At 41.3% G+C, this 18,564-nt stretch overlaps 1 protein-coding gene across 4 annotated transcripts in view; it reads right to left on the minus strand.

Annotated features, from left to right (window-relative positions):
* Positions 1-18,564, minus strand: part of Rgs7 (regulator of G protein signaling 7) — a 351,190-nt gene that overhangs the window by 177,035 nt on the left and 155,591 nt on the right. The window lies entirely within an intron of this gene.

Consider the following 18,564-nt stretch of genomic DNA (forward strand, 5'->3'; position numbering starts at 1 on the left):
GGGAAATGGGAGGCTGGGAGGAGGCAAACTTTTTTTTCTTATTCTCAATAAAAAAAATAATAAAAAAGAAAAAAAAGTTTCAAACAAGCACAAATTTAAAAAAAAAAACGTTTCAGACTTTAAACTCTTAAGCTTCAACAGCTACTGTGAAGTGTCCTTGTGTGCTGTCATCCACGGGCTGGAGCCCAACAGCCTTCACCAAAGTTTTGTCCCCTGAGATCGACATGGCATATCTGCCACTCTAACCACTGACCTCCGGAAAGATAGTCAGCATGTTAGCCCCCCAAAATCTCAGGATCTATAAAAGAAATGACAAACAATAGCATCCGCCTACCAGTGCTGTTAAAAGAATTAAATGAGCTTACACCCTCCTACTCCCGGCCCCCCATATAACCAATAGAGAGCTTGGGAAAGGTCCAGGTAGAGAGAAATGCTCCATCAGTGCTAGCTATATTTATTCTTTCCAAATCGTGCGCTCTTTATTTAGTACCCCAAAGTTGACTCTTTTAAGGTCTGAGTGACAACATTTTCTAACTTAGAAACCCATCTTGCAGAGTCCTGGCATATGATCAAATTCAGTATATTCTGTTGCTCTATTCACGTCCCTCCATCCCTCCTCTCTCTCTCTCTTTCTTCTTCCCTCTATTGCTCTGCTTCCATCCTCCTAGGCACTTCCTTTCTTCCTTCTCCATCTGCTTTCTTCCTCTCTTCACTCGCTCTTCCTGTCTCTCTGAGGAGTATTGTCAGAGCACTGAGAGGTAGGAAGGGACAGTGTTCACTTGGGGAACGTGGCACACAGAATGGAAAAGGTTATCATTTTATGGTATAGGGAAGATATGCACATAAAAGTTATATAAAAATAAAATTATATTTCCGAGTCAACATAATAGTTAGAGAGGGATCCCAGAAGAAAAAACCATCGATTTCTATCTGCAACCAAAAGATGAGCTTTTCCTGAGAAGATAATATTTTACTCAAGTCATGGAGAGTGAATATAAATTTGACAAATCAAGAAAAAGTTTCAATATTTAAGTATTCTAGAGAATAGATATATTGCTTCAAAATTTTTAAGTTTATATATCATATTTAAAAAAATAAAACACTGTACCAGTTATAAAACATATGCCAATTATCAGAAAATTTTCTTCTAGACATGAATTACTAAGTTGGTCAACACTGTCTCCAGCAAAAATGGAAATAAAATGTTAAAGAATATAGATCACAAGTATCAATATATATGTATATATAAATATATGCAATTCTTTGTTCCATAGCTTTTTCTCTGCAAGCAATTTAACATACTTGACAAAAACATAAAAATAATTAAGTTCAACCAAACAATGACAAAAATGAACTGTGGAATGCATCCTAGAATAAATGTGAGGGGAATATAGAGGAACGTGTCACTTAGAAGTCTAGAAGTCACTTGTAGTATCAGAAAATATAGCCTATGGGATACTGTGTAAATGTAAAATGCTTTCTATTGCTCTGAAATATTTTGTGCCTTTTATAAGACAGTTTTTCAGAAGCAGTGGACATGGAGAATAACAAGAAATAAAAGCAGCTTCTCGGGGAAGGCTGGGAATTTCATTTAAGAGGCAGTAACTCCGCAGATCTGCTTTTCCTATACCTATAGGCTTAAGTAAATATCAATTAAGTAACTAAATAGTTATACTGATATTCCTTTACATCCATATTAACAGTTACTATTTAATGACAATCAGCATCATGGGGAGTGTAATTATTTGCAGAGAACTTTTCAAAGGCTGGACCCTTTTTTCTAAAGGGTTCTCAAAAACACAGCCTATGAATGAGCAATGCATTTCTTGTGATCAATCTCCATGGCAAATGATGAGCGCCCGATGGGATTGACTTGAAAGGCCCTAGATGATCAAGTGTACCACTTTGGGACTTTAAACATTAGAAATAAAGCAAACAGCTCTCAATGTTTTAAGCAGTCAAGGGCTGTTAGGTTTGTTTTTAAATGCTTCCGGGACAGGGTGTATTGAGGTAGAGTAACTTCAGATTTAATCAAAATACTCTTTAAAGTGTGTGTGTCTATGTGTGTGCGCATGCGTGTGTGCGCACCTGTGTTCAAGTATGTACATGCCTGTATAAGGGAGGATGCCAGACACACGTGCAGAGTCAGAGAATAACTTTCCGGGATCGGTTCTCTCCTTCCCCCTGTGGGTTCCAGAGATGGAACTCAACTCCTCACCCTTGATATCAAGAGCCTTTAGAGTCTCAACTATCATGGCGGTCTCGCATTTTTTTTTAACATGTAGCTCTTGTCACAACTGTGTGGCATTCCTTGTCACATGTGGCCATGTGGGACCCAGCAGCATTATCTACTGTACCTACGTCCAAAAGGCAATAAGGGACTCTGTTGTGACTGGAAATCTCAGTCAGTTCAACTCTGATTCTTGATGCTTGCCTTTATGTACAATTTCTTCAAATGACAAAAGTCATAGATTTAAAGAAAAAGGAAAAATGAGTTAATTTACAGTCTTAGCACACTGGGCATGTATAAATTGTATCCACCTTGCCTAAACAAGGGCTACCATTTACAAAAAGAATTAAACAAGTACCAAGAAAGCTGCATACATGGCTATGGTCCTGTGTCCCAGTTACTAGCGCTGGGACAGTCTGTGTCCTGGAAGATGAGCGCTTCTCCAGGTGGCAGCGTTCTGAGGTAGGGGATTTCACTCTCAGTGTAGATGTTCCTGTGGGGATCTTAATTCCTGAGGCCCTGTTTTACTGCCTCTTGTTTTTTTTCCCCCATCCTTTAAATAGCAAAAGGGCTTTTTACAGTATCCTTGCAGAAGAAATCCCTTTGGGTCATGTCAAAAACTGGGTTAAGTGCATATTCTAAGCCAATCATTGGCAAAGAACCAGAATAGATACACTCTCTCCTCTCTATCCACACCACAGAGCAGTGCCTTCTTAAACCAAAGTGTACCCCGGAGCAATTTAGAGTTTATTAAAATGGGTTTCTGGGCCCCATTGCAGAAGTCAGAAGGCATAGGGTAGAGCATGTGGGATTGTGTTCTTATCGATCTCGCAGGTAAACAAGAATCAACTTGTCATTCTGAGCAAGTCTTGGACTGTAGGAAAACTCAAACACCTACACAAAATGAGCACATGGGGTCTGAAGAACCCGTGATGGCTCAGCAGTTAAGAAAATATTCTGCTTTTCCAGAAGATCCAGGTTCTATTCCAGCACATACGATAGGCAGCTCACAACTGGCTGTAGCTCCATTCCCTTAAGTCTGATACCTTCTTCCGGCCTCTGGGGGCACCAGGCACACAAGTAAAGCAAAGCTATAATACATGGCAGGTATACACATAAAGTAAGTTTTATTTTAAATGAGTGTATGGTACAAAGGGGCAGGTGAGGTGAATTTTAAATAACCATTCAAAGTTCATTCTGTATCGTTTATTACTATTTTAATTACTTTACATATATGCTTATGCTAAATTAAGCATTGTTTTGCCTAAAGCTGACCCAGCACCTATTTTAAGCTTGCCCTAAATGTTGCTATAACTTCATTAGATACGTATAATAGACTCTTGGACTAGGTAGCACAGTCTCAGCTAATCACATGTGATCACCTGCTCCAACCATGTGGAGAAAAACAGACACAAGCTGCCACCGAATATGGCCTGTGTGCCTCTCTTCCAATCCTTGATATAGCTATAAATGAAACCTGTCCATGTGGTAGGAAGAAACCATTTTGGCTTAGTGAACTGGCCAGTTCTAGAACCCCAAAGCCAATTAAGGTCTTCAGAAGTAGATCCATTGTAATTGTGCCTCAATTTGACACTGGTGTATCAATGTAAAGACACAGCCCCATTTCTTCTTTTGGAAGTGGAACTTTTTTACATCCCATCATCGCTCTGATAGCTGTCTCAGAAGCTATTAGTAAGGCATTTGATTTTAATAGTCTGGAAGCTTCCAACACTATTCAGCAATGGCACCCTTCACACATCACTGAGCCAATACAGAGGAAGCTGGAACACTTCTAAGTGGAATTCATGCTATTTGACAAACTTTAAAAAGGGGCAGAAAATGGAGGTGGAGCTTAAAATTTTCCTAACCCGACAAAAACCCACTGCCAACCACTTTTATAAAAAGCCCCAGAATAACACTTCACCAGATGTTCCTTTAATTTCTCAGGGATTAATTTGAGAGTTAATTATCCATTTTAACCGATTAACAACAGAGCAAAAAGGCACTCGGCTCTGAACCAGTGCCTTTAACCATATTATGGACCCTTCTTTATTTCTGCTTCTAAGAACCAAAATCATTTTGACATTTTATTTTTTTAAAAAAGTCCCAGAATGAATCTGGCTGTCTGTTCAGCAACATCTGAGCAAGCGATCACTGTTGCAAACCTAGCAGGAAGCTTGCACTTGCACATGCCTGCTAGCAGCAAGACAGACAACGAGGAAAAACAATGTTCCGATGAAATGCACCGTCAGAAAGAAAGTTGACTCAATACTGTTTTCTTTCTCCCCTCGTTATACCCCACATTGCTAACAGCAGACACACTAAACTGTAACAGACTATCTGAATTCTCAAAGTCAACTCCTGAACATTTTCCCTTACTATACTGGTAAAGGTTTGAATTGTGTTCATTCCTAATATCCCTTCCAAATGTATCTTAAAGGTGACAAGGTCTCTCTCTGTCCCACTGACCTTCGAGGATCTTGTTATTAGCAATTAAATAAAAGATGGTGATGAGGGAAGATTAATTGCAAAATGAGAAAAAACAGAAGGTGACATGATCCTTTCCCTACATAAGAAGGAACTGTAAAATGATCCCGATGACCGCGATTCTGATAGCAGATAGAGCTTTAATAGCTGAAGCTTGCTTGTTCAGAGCCAGCATTGAAGAATGGTATCTTCATGCCGACTGTGTGGTTTATGGTTTTAAAATCTTTCATAAATAGCTTTTCTCCTTTAAATGAAATCTCCATCCCTTTTCAGAGTTGTGTGTGGATGACATTGGTTCTCACACGTAGCTCGCCAGGGAAGAATTCAAATGTTTACTTGGAAAGAAAGGGAAATTTGAATCTCTGCTCTGTCGCTTTTATTTCATAAACGTTTTTAAAAAGATGAGAGAACACATGGACTCCTGTAGTTAAATACAAAAGAAAGATTTATCAATAAAACAGGGTGGAAGATATTTTGTCTGCCTCTATGCATCAGCCCCAGTCATATTAAATATCTTGCTAAGAAGATGTGATGTTTAAAAGAGAGAGAGCTGTACTTGGCACCATCACCATCATTTTAATTAGAGAATAGGATGGATGGGAAGCAAAGTAAAGAAAGCAGGAGGACTCCAGGGCTCATGGGCCGGGATTGCCATCAACAAGCTCACATGGCTACAGTGAAAATACCACTGACAGCTTTCAGACAACCTTAGCTTATTCTTACGAGCCAGAGATCACTAAATGGTGAGAGATTTGGGAGAGGGAACTCAACATTTTTTTTATCACCTGAAAATGCATAAAAAATTGGCTCTGGAGTCATATGGATTAGATAGAGTTATTTTTGCCTTTCTTTGTTCTTTGAAGTTTAGAATTTTTAAATTATTTTACATACCATCCACAGGTTCCCCTCCCTCCTCTCCTCCCATCCCCCCTCAGTCTCCTTCTTACCACCCCTCCCCCATCCACTCCTCAGAAAGGGTAAGGCCTCCCATGGAAAGTCAATAAAGCCTAGCTTATCAAGTTGAGACAAGACCAAACTCCTCTCCCTGCCTTAAGGCTGAGCAAGGCACCCCACCATACTAAATGGGCTCCAAAAAGCCCTGTGCTGGGGACAGATCCTGGTCCCACTGCTAGGGGTCCCACAAACAGACCAAGCCACACAACTGTCACCCACATGCCCATTTCTGAATGTAAAGTGAAGCCTAAACACTGTCTGCTATGAAAACACTTCTGGAAATCTCTAGGGCCAATGTTCTGTGAGTGGGAAAGAAAGAATGGATACAACAAACAAGATCTCTGTCCTCTTGGAGTTCGTGGTCTACTGGCTGGGCCCAAACTACCATATTTGGCAAAGGGGACCATTTTAACTGATGCCTACTTAATCAAAGGAAAACTTGCCATACAATGAATGATGTGAAGAAACTGTCACAAGGGCAGGACCCCAGGGGAGCCCATGATAAATATTTAAGAAAAAAATGCGTAAGATGGTATCTTAAGTATGGAATATATACATATTAGAGTACTACTCAGCAGTAAAAAACAAGGACTTCTTGAAGTTTGCAGGCAAATGGATGGAAATAGAAAACACCATCCTGAGTGAGGTAAGCCAGACCCAAAAAGAGGAACATGGGATGTTCTCACTCATATTTGGTTTCTAGCCATAAATAAAGGACATTGAGCCTATAATTCGGGTTCTTAGAGAAGCTAAATAAGAAGGAGAACCCAAAGAAAATCATATAGGCAGCCTCCTGAATATTAAACTTCATCAGGCGATGAAAGGAGACAGAGACAGAGACCCACATTGGAGCACCGGACTGAAATCTCAAGGTCCAAATCAGGAGCAGAAGGAGAGAGAGCACAAGCAAGGAACTCAGGACCGCGAGGGGTGCACCCACACACTGAGACAATGGGGATGTTCTATCAGGAACTCACCAAGGCCAGCTGGCCTGGGTCTGAAAAAGCCTGGGTCAAAACCGGTCTCGCTGAACATAGCAGACAAGTAGGACTACTGAGACCTCAAGAACAATGGCAACGGGTTTTTGATTCTACTGGACCTATTGGTTTCATGGGAGCCTAGGCAGTTTCGTGGATGCTCACCTTACTAGACCTGGATGGAGGTGGGTGGTCCTTGGACTTCCCACAGGGCAGAGAACCCTGATTGCTTTGGGGGCTGACGAGGGAGGGGGACTTGATTGGGGGAGGGGGAGGGAAAGGGGAGGCGGCGGTGGGGAAGAGACAGAAATCTTTAATAAATAAATAAATAAATTTAAAAAAAAAGAAAAAAATGCATGCTTGATGGGAAATTGAGCTTTGGCTCAAATTTTAAAGAATTCAAACAAAGGAATCTCAAAGCTAGAAAAGGGATGTGTTTGTAAATTCTGTCAACAGCTCAACTAATTAGAATAAATACTCCATAATAAGTATTTCTCAAAATAGTGAAATATCATAGTTGAATTGTAACTCTACATAGTGGAATATAATATATTTGTAAAAGAATTGTAACACAGCTCAAATACTATATTCATATTGACGGAAGAAAAGCTATAATTATCACAGTAAAAATAAATAAAAATAAACCTCTGCACCAGTTTAATATCAACAGAAATGAACTCAACTAAGCATATGCAGAATAGATAAATAACAGTAGAGAACAATTGCTTTAAATCAAGGGCCAACAGAGATGACACAGATGATTTATAACAACCTTCTTGGGAACTGTTTTTGCAGAAAACCATCTACTCCTTACTTGGGCTGCAGTATAACTAAATGAAAGATAAGAAGTTGATATTCTAGTCTTCATTTTGAAACCTTTACTTTGGATCACCTGTTTAACTCTGCATATGGGCTGCTAATCCCTCAAGGAATAGCTGCCTGAAAACTAGTGATACCTACCTATCTCTTCACCATTTAAGACTGAAGGCACAGAGAAAAGGGTAACTATGTTATTTAATGTCAGATTTTACAATGCCCTGTTACAGACTTGCTAACAATCTCTATTCATTGCCCTACCCCTGTGCTGCTTTGGATTCTAGGAAGAGCACCACTGAAGCACAGTTAACCACATTTGAGGCCATGCCTAATCAGGGGCACTCATTTTATGGGAACTGACATGTACCCTCAATAAAGACTTCTCATAATAAAGAAAAGTGTTTTGTTAATATATGTGTGGCTGAGATACAACTCAGTGATCAAGCACATGTAAGGCCCTGGGTTCCATCTCTAACATCTCCACAAATGACCACCAAGATGCATGACCAAAGAGGAAGTCTGCTGGCAACAAAAGTCAAGGAAGTGGAGAGTTAGCAACATAATGCAGGCATCTTCCTGCAGATAATGATAAGTAATTTTGATTGTCGACCTGATTGAATTGAGATGCCTTCGGGTGTGCCTGTGACCAGGTTCCAAAAGGCAAATAGATCACAAAAACTCTGACCTAATGAGTGGATTAATTCTCTCCTGGATTTATAATGTGACAGCTTCACTGGGAAGTGGTTAAAGATAGGAGGAGAGCTATTCTTGGGCATACAGCTTGCCCCATTCCTGTGTCTCATTTTCTCTTCCTCCTGCTGGCCACAAAGGGAGCTGCTTTACTCCCTTTCTCCTCTATCATGATGGATTGACACCTCTGAAACCATGAGCCAAATAGCTTCCCTTTCTTGTCTTTCCTAAAATAAATATGTGTCATCATGCCTGGAGGGGTTATATCCCTAGGAAGCTTTCCTTTTTCCTCCTGCTTCCTCTGTCCTCCCTGGCACTCAGTCTGAAGTGGGTGTTTCTTAGGATTCTGCTGCCAGTACCTATGTATCCCACTTGCTTTCCCCCACTGAACACTGTTGTACCATAAATTCCTCAACAGGGTGACTACATGCCCTCATATTCATGCCTCTAGCCCAAGCTACACACAAAGTCTATATTCAACGCTTAACTTTAAAGAAGCATAAAAGAATTAGAAGCATAAATATTCCTGCTAATTTAAGACATACATGATTACAGGTGTGTTTATATATTATATTCCCTTCACTGTGGCTTCAAGAAATCATACTGTATTGGTGCTTACACAAGGTTGCCCATGACTCCAAACTGAAAGGTTTTCTGTTCATATTAGATTCTAAAAAGTCAAACATTTATAACTTCCTTCATCAGCCACATTCAGACCACTGAGGAAGAGTAGGAGACATTAGACTAAGGCCCAGTGCTCTAGGTAGTAAAGGCTTGAGCCAACACACACCTGCTTGCATGCACTGCTTATTAAATTCTCAGCAACTGTACAAACGGGTGTTAGGTGATCTTATTTAAGAACTTGACATTGGTAACGGGCAGATAAATATGCCACAGAAAATAGCTGATGTTGCAAACCATGGCCCTTTCTCAGATACCTGTACCATCATGTCACTATGCCTAAGAGGGCATGAAGAAATGTGTATCCGTGTGATCCAAAGTAGCTGGATGACCACTGTTTGGGAAGGCAGTATCAATAAATTCAAGGAGATTAAAGCATTCAAAACTAAAATATAACCAAGCCCTGATTTAATAAACTCAAAAGCCAGGAGCTATAACACGGGTTAAAAATGGTACAAGAATCAGAAGTAAGAGATAAGCCCACATTTTTGAGGGAACATCAGGGAGGCAGCAGAGCATGGGGGTGGGGGAGTGAAAGGATGAGAGAAGAGGATGAGGAACTCTCACGGCACAGTTGGGCCACTGGGGCATCCCTACCACATGTACAGAGAGCAAAGACAGTGTTCCAAAGACATAACAGTGTTTCTCAAGAGGAGGGGCGGATTCAAACATGCCTGGTTTCTGGGGAACGTAGTTACAAAGAACACCGTAATGGTTCTCCTAACCCAGCTACAGCAGAGCCCAGCACCGTGGTCTCGTAGGCTGTGACTGCTCTACAGTTCATGTGTGGTGCCTGTCATCTCTAGCATCTCTACCCTCTGTTTTGAGAATCTGCCTCCCATTTTGCACTCACCGCTTGGTAAGCATTTCTTTTAAAAAGCTCCGGTGGTGATTTCCACGTCACTTAAACAGCTTTGCAGGTTTTGTCCAATATAAGATGATTTTATAAAAAAAAAAAATTAAACCTCCATAATCTGGATTTAGAGCTGAACAAATGCACCTGGCATTAGGTAAAGCAGCAGCTCCACAGCCTTCCTGTCGTCTATGAGGTAAAGCCATCCAGCTCTCAATGCAAAGTCACAGAGAAGCAAAGTATGATGGGAAAGATAAGTACATCATACCTGTCTCTCCGCACTTGACCCTTTCTGGATATTCCAGTAAATGGAATTATACAATAAGTGCAAGAATGCGTTTACTTTACATAATCTATGTTTGGGTTTATTCATGTTGTAGTGTGACAATATCTTACCCCTTCTGTTTCATGAATGCTGTTTAAATGTCCCGCCAAAACTCATATCAGCTGTAGCACTGTTGAGGGAGGGATAGTGAAGAAGCAATTAGGCTACCAGGCTATGTTTTTGATGGTGGATTAACGTTCTTACCATAGGATTATGTTTCTCATGTTTTTTAAAAATGAGTTTGATCTAATTTTATCTCTCCTTACCTGACCCACTCATCCCTGCTCTCATAATCCCTGTCCATGAGCTAGCTCCACTATAAGACAGAGCAAGACAGTGCTGCCTAAATTTAGTCCTTCAGTCTTGTACTCCTCAGCCTCCAGCATCAAGAGTCAAATAAACTTAGATTGCTTTTAATTTACCTTGCCTCTGGTTTTCTGTTATAATGACATAAAATGAACTAAGAGGGAAAAAATGGCACCAAGAAGCAGGACTGCCGTTCTAACGAATGTGCCCACATAGAAGTGACTTTAAACCCAGGAGATGGGGGGAGGGAGATAGTTTAGAGGGAAAGGCTAAAAAAAAGTTTCTATAAATAGAATACCCTGGATAGTTCTGGTGAAAGCTCAGAACAGGAGTGTGAGGTGTTGGGATCATCTTAGGGATTACTTAAGTAGTAATAACCTACAGGTTGGTGGGACTCCAGAAAGGAAAGGCCACTGTGCTGAGGCCTCACACGTAAACTGTTATCGAAATCAGAGTGAGATACATCATTGTTATATAGTTGCAAAAGAAATGGTGGAACCCTGCTCGTTTTTTAGGATTTTGTAGAATGAAGAACTCAAGAGCAAAGCAGAAAAGGTGATGTATACCTGTGGTCCCAACAGTCAGGACATGACACCTTTAAAGTCACCTGTGCTACACAGTGAGATCCTGGTTTAAAAAAAAAGAATAGAAAGGCAAAGAAAGGAAGGAGAAAGAAGAAGAGGAGGAAGAAAGAAAGGAAGATAGGTTACTTGAAGAGCCATGCATTAAAATGTTCAACAGAAGAATTATCTAAGCCTAGAAACATTCTGGCTGCTCACGCTGCTTTGTGGCTACTCTTAACCACATTACAGTTAAGGGTCATTCAAAAGAAATTATTTAAAGACAGACTCATTACTAAAATAGAAACAAAGCAAAAAGACTCAGAAAAAACTCACACCTTAGTTATATTCAGAGTGAAAAGCCTCTTTAGGAAAATATGTTAAGGCTGTGGCCAAGTGTCTACTTGCTAAAGAAATTGTATTGATAGAAGTAAGCCAGGAGACTGACCCTAAAAACCTTTCAGGGACCTTCTCAAAAGTCACTCCCTCCACAAGTCCCAAGCTCCAGGGCTACAGACTGGCTTACAGAATGACCCTCCTAGAGCTTGTTGTTCAGAACTCTGCTCCTTGCATTCCAGTACAGCTCTGCTTAGTCACCTCAACTGAACCCCAAGCACACTCAGATTGCTTAAGCTTTCCATTGTCCATGGTTTCCTTTCATCTTCAAGCTTTCCTTTCATTCCTTTTCATAAGTTGGAAGCTTAGCTGGGTGGGGTCTTGCCCTGAGGACACCACTCTCTTTATTCCTTTTTGAATTGGGCCTTTCCTTAAACAATTTATCTCCTCCAACAGAGAACTTGACTCCAACTTTGCATTTCCTGGTGTTCTTTTTCTCCTCGTGCTGTACATTTTGTATTTCTCTAGGCCCCACCTGCTTCCTTTAGGTCTACATGATCTTCTTATAGATCTACATGAGAACTATCAATAATAACCACACCATGTGGGACAGTCAATGCTGGGCTGTCTTGAAATTTCTTCTACCAAGCCCATCAATCCACAATACTTCAATTTAATTTTAGGCAGATTTTTAGGACAAGAACAGAAATCACCCACATTCTTTGCCAAAATATCTCAAGAATGGCCTCTAAGTCAATTGATAATATTCTTCCCTTCTAAAACCTCTTGAGCTGGGTCCCCACAGTTCTCATTGCCCTCAGCACCACTGTCTTCCATGCTTCTACTAGAATGTCCCATTCAACCCCATCTAAAGCATTCAATTGCTTTTCTGGTACAAAGTTCCAACGTCTTCCATATTCTTCAACAAACAACATGGCCAGGTCTGTCACAGCAAAACCCCAGTCCCTGGTACAAATGTCTTCTCGAGTTACTGTTCTATTGTTGGGAAAAGACACCATTAGCTATGCTAGGGTAAGGACACACTTCCTCCAACAAGGACACACCTCCCAATCCTTCTCAAGCAGTTCCACTCACTGGGAACCAAGCATTCAAACACAAGAGCCTATGGGGCGATTCTCATTCAAAACACAACTGACTCCATATCTGGATGAATCATGCTTTGTGTCTCACCCATCTCTGACTGCTATTTTGAAAACAAAAACAAACACAAGATTAGTACATGAGTTAACAACAATAATTTTGGTAAAGTTTATTTAGACTTACATAAACATAGCTCTTCCTTAGGTCTCTGATCTCAAAGCACAGTGGTTTCCAACCTTCCTAATGCTGTGAGTCTTTAATATATAGTTCCTCCTGTTGTGGGGACCTCCAACCATGAAATTATTTTCATTTCTACTTTATAGCTATAACTTTGCTACTGTTATGAATTATAATGTAACATCTGTGCTTTCTGATGGTCTTAGACAAGTCCTATGAAAGGGACACTTGACCCCAAAAGGATTGTGACCCACAGGTTAATGGCTGCTGCACTAGAACTTTGGGCTTTACTCAAGGAAGCATCAGCCCCTTTACTTTGCCATCATTTTCAGAAGAATCAAACAGTACCACAAAGGAAGAGCCAGAGATTTTCTGTTCCTTCCAGTTGAAGAGTGTGTCATTCCTAAGGGAGCCAATTAGCTTCATGACTAGTCTCTACCCAAACCAAAACTATGGGTCATTTGCTGCCTGAAATTTTCACTGTTGGGGCTGTACAGTGAGGAGGAAGAAGAAGAGAACACCAGGAAGGGAACACCCAGGATGGAGTGTTCAAGAAGAAGCATAAATTTCCCTGGCTGAGTCGGGGACAAAGGGAAGGAAACTTCATTCAGCCCTATTCTCACCTCCCAGACCATTCAGCGCCTACTTTATGCCCACCAAATTTGACTCTCTGGAGACAAGTCTAGAAATGTGTATATATTTTAATTAATTTATGCTTTGACAATTCTATACATGCACAAGACATGCTGGTCACATGACCCACACTCTCTTGTTCCTTTTCTATGCTCATCCACACCTCCTCCACCTCTTCCCAACACATCGCCATCCCACCTACATGTCTTTTTATTTTGTCTTTGCCTTGCAGAACACTGGGTTTAACTCAGAGCAGTCAGCAAGTGCATGGGTATGGAGTTACCCACTGGTTCATGAGAAACTGCTGAAAACAAGATCCCCCAGCATCCCCCAGCTGCTGATAGGTCTCCAGAGAGAAGTAAGACTTTTTAAGCCCTTTCTCCATCAGAGTCTGAGCATTGAAAGTTTCAGTCTTGAAGAGACCCTGTACCAGTAGCTACAGCTACTATGAGTTGATGAGTACCACAGCCATGTCATATCCTGGAGACAGTGTCCTTCTTTCAGTCATCCATCATCCAACACTTATTCTTTCTGTCTCTTTTTCTGGTATGTTCTTTGAGGCCTAGAGTGGGTGGCACACGTGTTTCATTTAAGACTAAGCATTCACCTTGTTCTCAACCCCCAAGTCTCTTCGCTCATTTATTGATTTTATGAAATAGAGCCTTGCTATGCAGCCCAGGCTCCCCTGGAACTTACAGTTTTGCCTCAGTCTCCAGGGTTGCACAACCAGTCCCAGTTCTAAATGAATCCTTAAGGCAAGCAAGAAGTGTATGTTTTCCATAAGAATCTAAAAACCTGATTGCTATAGTCTGAATGTTGTGTTTTCTATAATATCCACATGGATGCAGAAGGCCCAGTGTGATGGTCATAGGAGGTGAGTTATCAGGATGTGACTACCTCAGAACGACAAAGTTACATGAATACAATTAATTAATTTGTTATTAATTAAAGGATGCCTGAGAGAGTCCATGTGCTTTCTCCATCACGTGAGAACACAATTAAGAAAGTGTCATCTATGAACCAAGGAGAGGTCCCTCAACAGGTACTTAAGCTGCAGATACCTAAATATAAGACTCCGCAGCCCACACCTGAGGAGTAATTTTCTGTTCTTTGTAAGCCACCCACACTTAGATGTTTCATTATAAAAATCCAAATGGATTAAGATAGTCATGAATAGATAGTACTAAGTTTCTTTCTTTCAGGGGGGCGGTTCAAGACAGGTTTCTCTGTAGCTTTGGAACCTGTCCTGGCATTAGCTTTTGTAGTCCAGGTTGGCCTCAAACTCAGAGATTTGTCTGCCTCTGACTCCCAAGTTATGAGATTAAAGGCATACATCACCACTGCCCAGCTAGACTATACTGTTTCGAATTTTATTTTGTGTGTGTATTGCTGAGCAGTGGTGGCACGCCTTTAATCCCAGCACTCGGGAGGCAGAGGCAGGCGGATCTCTGTGAGTTCTAGGCCAGCCTGGTCTACAAGAGCTAGTGCCAGGACAGGTTCCAAAGCTACAGAGAAACCCTGTCTCGAAAAACAAAAAAAAAAAAAAAAAAAAACTAAAATATTTTCAAATTGCATCTAGAAGATGAGCTATAGGTCTTGCTGTTAAAATATCTAAATTGTTATCCATATTCGTTAAAATCAATATCTCAACATAAATGCATACATTATTCCTCTGTTTGTTTTTGGGGTGTGTGGGGTGGTGTTACTGGGGATAAACCCCAAGGTCTGGAATGAGTTGAGCATGAACTTTACCACAGAGCCACAGTCCCAGCCCCTCTCTGTGCACACACTAAACCTTTGTCGCAGAAATGCCCTTCACTTGTACAAATGTGTATACACACACACACATTGTAGTAAAACTCACTACTCTATCAATCTTATACCTCACAGCTACAATTGGCAAAAAGCCTCATCTGTGGTACTTGCAGGCGTTATGATTTACTGCGGCTCAGGGATTTAATCACAGACGTAGCCTTTCAAATCTATATAGAACTCCCTTCCTGGGGAAGCCATGAATGCCATGTTCCACTGAGCAGCTGGGGCAGAGTGTTAACCCCCTGGGTGAGGGCTTTCAAAGAGCCAGCACTCCTGTAGGAATCTAATCATCTCAGCGGATAAACTGGTCTGGGGCTGCCTACAGAAGAGCTGTTTATCTGACTGCATGAGCAAGCTACCCACCAATGGATGCTAAATTCGCTCTTTGAAATCTGTTCTCCCAGTTGGTAGCAAGAAACCTACAGCATGGAACTCACAGCCGCATGCTAGGCAGGGAAGCCTGCAACTGGGTGAGTCTGCAGGGGCTCTAAGAATGATCAAAGGATCCGGTCTCTGTTACACTCTCCTGTCCATTTACTTGCCTTGAAGCCTTGGAACCCGAGACTTCCAAAGGAGAATACACAGAGTGATTCAAGTGTTGACAGAGTAAGAAGTGTGTGTGTGTGTGTGTGTGTGTGTGTGTGTGTATATAAATGTGTGTATGTGTATAAACTTGTATATGTGTGTCCATGTGTTTATGAATATATGTGTAATAGATGTGTATGCATATATTTGTGTGTTTGTGTACATATGTGGTGTGTGTGTGTGTGCATAAGAGTGTATGAGTCTTCAATCTTACTGTACCCATGTTTCTGCTTCTCCCACCAAAGGCCTTACTGTCATGTAGAAAACGTGCTGGTTGCCTCCTTGCTCGAGGCAGCATTTGAAGTAGCAGTTTAACCCAATGAAAGCATCATGAAGAAGTGAGGCGACATAAGAAAAGGGACCTCTCTTCCCACTGGAAAGGCTCAAGCAGGATTCTGGCAGCAGATACCCAAGCTGCACATCACCGATGTCCGCCATTTTAAATTTCTGTGACAAGGCTGTCTGCCTGTTTAATTAGCAACATAATGGGGACTTTCCTCGAGCCTTGCCAACCTTGCCTACTCCCAAATGTCCTCAGCATTTAGAAGAAGACAGAAATGAAAAGGTTTTTTTGCTACATTTCCTCTGTTACCTGTAAGGAGGACCAGAGGCATTGCAAGTCTCACTCTGAGAAGAGAATCTGATTCATGCCCAGAAGACCAGAGAAGAGGGCTCCGCAGACTGTCTCACCTATGTCCAGGTGACTGGCAGCCAGGGGAGACAGGGAAGGGGGCAGCAAACATACCCTGGGCTCAAGATCTTCCAAAAGCTGCAAATGGAGTGTCTGACAAGGGGTTCAGTTCTATTATCACTACTAATAAAATATGTCAACAGTAGAATAAATGTTTGGAAAACTGATTCTGAATGACCATAAATGAATGGATAAAGAAAAGGAAGAAGAAAAAGAAAAAATGCAATGCCCTTCTTTCTCAGCAGAAGTAATTAAGCAGATCTTACTTTGGTCTGGCCTTTCCTTGCCATCCTCTTGCTCCTCCCTCTGGAATAGGAACTGTTTGTGCTATGGCATATGGGTATTCGTAGTGAAAAGACTGCCTTGAGTCTTAGTAGGAACTCTGGATGGAGTCAGACTTTGGCATAAATCTAAGACTGCTAACACTATGGAGAGTAATGAAGACACAGTGTATATAGTCTGCATTATGGGATGGATATGAGGCTTTTGGAGGAACAGTATATTATGGTTACAGTGACATATCTGTATGTCAGGATAACAAGGGATCAACTTCTAATAGCCATCCTCCATTGTCAACAAAATTGACTTGGAATAACTTGAGAGATTTGGTCACACCTCTAAGTGTGTCTGTGAAGGACTTTCAGAGAGGGTAAACTGAGGCACAATAACCAGTCCTGAATATGGATGGCACTATCCCCATAAGTTGGGAGTGCCAGTCTCTACTGGGCTAAACCCTATGAACCCGAAAGCCTCAATAAACCCTTCTCCCTTCAATTTGCTTTTGTCAAGTGCTTTGTCACAGTGACAAGAAAAGTATATAAAAGTTTCACATGTGTGCAGTTTTGCAACTAAGAAAAGCAGTAACATTTGGTAATGCGTGTTTAAATTGATAGGAGCTTTGTCATTGATTTTCCTTTTTTTTTTCCTAGCTGTCTATCAAAGTCAGAGTAGTTGACAGCAGAATTTTCCACCAGGCCACATATCTCTACTTCTTTTCCTGTTGGACTCCCCAATCACAGTGCCTGCCTATGCCCACATGCCTTATGAGCTGTCTTTCAGAGGGCCCAAGAAATAACTATACCCCAGTGAGCTCATACCACCCACACCTCTACAGAAAGCTCTTCCAAGGCTCCCCTGCACCCATCCCTGCCCCATGCCAGATTTTCTATGTCCAGTACTATAAAAACTGATACCCCAGCCGGGCGATGGTGGCGCACGCCTTTAATCCCAGCACTCGGGAGGCAGAGGCAGGCGGATCTCTGTGAGTTCGAGACAAACCTGGTCTACAGAGCTAGTTCCAGAACAGGCTCCAAAGCCACAGAGAAACCCTGTCTCGAAAAACCAAAAAAAAAAAAAAAAAAAAAAAAAAAAAAAAAAAAAAAAAAAAAAAAAGAACTGATACCCCATCTAGGGCCCCAGCCTAGACGCCCACACAGCCCTCTTCTCTCTCAGAATCCATACCCTAGCAAACACCATCAATTATCCAGTTAATGCATATTCAAAAATGGAACAATTACAACTACTCTGGCTTTTTTGCATGCATTTAGTTGTTTTTTTTTTATGAAATAGTTTCACGATGTAGCCTGTGCTGGCCTGGAATTTATTATCTCCTCCTTCAGATATCAATGCTAGGATTAGGGGCATATGGCAGTATGTGCAGTTGTGTTTTGACAAACTAAAAGACTTCCAGATTTCAGGCAGGCATTACTGTATTAGAGGATCTTTAGTCTATATGCTCAGAAGTAGTACCAAGACTCGTGGTTCCAATACAGCAAAACCCAGAAGGAAAAAAAAAAAAAAAACAAAGAAACAGAAATCTCAAGGCTTGGTAGCTACACACAACATAAATACGAATGTTGAAAGTAAGAAATGCAATTAGTTAACTTCATGGATAGGAAATGTGAGCATTTTCTTCTTACTAAACCCACCGCCGTGGTTTCTGTTAAATCGTAGACCTCTCTCTGTAGCTGCTAACTCGTCTCTATTCTCCAAATAAGTTCTAGACACACTGTAACAACCAGCTGCCATCAACCCTGTGTCCCATACTCTTGTAACCATGGTGATAGAGCAATGTATGTTTTGGATGAATGAATTATGTGGTGGGTGTGGGCATCTGCTGCGCACGCAACAGAGATTGACCTTTGAGGAGAGAACAATGGAGAGCACTTCTGAGTCAGTCATTCTGTTCATTCCTGGACTGAGCCCACAGAAACCAAAATAACAACCAATCTGAAGGGACACACTATCCCTTGTCCTCCAATTACATATCAGACTATATTAATGCCCTTAAAACAATGTGGAGCTGTATGGTGATGAGCAACGCTGCAATACTTACAACCAGTTTGGG

Source organism: Alexandromys fortis, unplaced genomic scaffold (assembly GCF_014885135.2).
Source record: "Alexandromys fortis isolate MF-2015 unplaced genomic scaffold, M_Fortis_MF-2015_v1.1 scaffold_51, whole genome shotgun sequence".
In the NCBI taxonomy this organism is placed as follows: Eukaryota; Metazoa; Chordata; class Mammalia; order Rodentia; family Cricetidae; genus Alexandromys; species Alexandromys fortis.